Raw genomic sequence first — 1,600 nt, forward strand, 5'->3', positions numbered from 1 at the left:
CATTTTTAATGAGTCTCACTTGTGTAGAACTGAATTAATCAGCCTTAGTGTATGAAACATTATCCTCATTGGTCTGTGCTTTGCCCTTTTTAATTTTATTTATCCCTTTTAAAAAAATCCTAAACGAACACCCATGAATCTTCCCCAAAAGATAATAAACTACCAATTCTCTTCATTTCTATATGCATCTCTCACTGAGTTAACAGTCTAAACTTCACCAACAGGAAAGTGTTTATATAAACCGTAGTGTATAAATTAATAGTAGAATGCTATTAAAATACAAGAAATAGTATAGAATTTTTTTGTTGTTTTAATGTCCCTCAAATTTGCAGAATTGTGTAATCATAAGTCTTGGGTCGTGATACATTGTCTTCATTAGTCCATGCTTGACCTCTTTGATTTTATTTATGCATGCATCCTTTACTTTTTAATAAATCAGTAAAGATACATGGGCATACCATTCACCCCAAGAATAAGAAAAAGTAACAATTATGTTTATATAAACATACATTATTAATGTATAATGTAATTATACATATATAAAATTAACATAATGATTCATATATAATCATTTGTTTTTATCTGCTCATTTACTACATAGAGAACAGCCCAGTTATATTATTTTTTAATTTGCTGACAGTTATGCCAAAGGAGATTCATCACCCGGGTTCATGACAGAGTCTCATCATTGGTCTATGCTTGGCCATCTTTGATTTTATTTGTGTCCATTCATGTTTAATAGTGCATACACACCCATCAACCAACCACCCAACCGTAAAACAACACTAACCATCACTCACGTTGGTTGGTCCATGGCTCATTTCCCACAGAAGTCACAGCCAAGATCCTCATCAACAGAGTGTCATTAGACCCACTCTGGGGCCTCCATTCTGTGGAACACAAGGCAGATATTCAAAAGGATGAAACAACCTAGATATTTTCTAACGGCCGTCGGGTGAGCAGCATAGTATTAATCACATGACACAGTCTCATCATTGGCCCAAGCATAGCTCTCATTGTACATATTTCTCCATTTAATAACTGTATCTATTACAATAAACATGTATGAATTCACCACCCTAATCGAAAACAAGAATAATGGCTATTACAGGCATCTGTCTCTATGCTTCTAACTCAGAAGAGCCAGCCCAGATCTCCTTCCTAATGGACTCGGCTGTGCAGACCTGAAGTAATAATCATCTTTGATTCCAGATATAATCTCATCCTTGTTTCCTACTTGTCCTTTTTATTGTTTTTACTTATTTTTTGAAACACAATAACCACACAGGAGCTCAGCACTAACCCACAACAAAACCATCGATTAGTCCTTATAGACCAATGCTTCTTATCCAGAGAGGTAAGAGCTTTGGTTTTGTTGTTTTAAGTAGTCCACCATTGTCCATAAATGGATTAACCTTAAGCCATAAGCCATAAAACATGATCTTTGGTGGTCTGCTCTTGGCTGTCTTTCATTTTGTCATGTATTTTATTGTCATCTAATTCATTCCTAACAATATATCAAGAACACCTGAAGCCACCATTCAGCCCAAGACCAATGACTGTTCTATCTACCTGTTAATATGCTTCCTACCCACAGTCC

The sequence above is a fragment of the Lipotes vexillifer genome, unplaced genomic scaffold (genome assembly GCF_000442215.2).
Source record: "Lipotes vexillifer unplaced genomic scaffold, Lipotes_vexillifer_v1.1 scaffold584, whole genome shotgun sequence".
Classification (NCBI taxonomy): domain Eukaryota; kingdom Metazoa; phylum Chordata; class Mammalia; order Artiodactyla; family Lipotidae; genus Lipotes; species Lipotes vexillifer.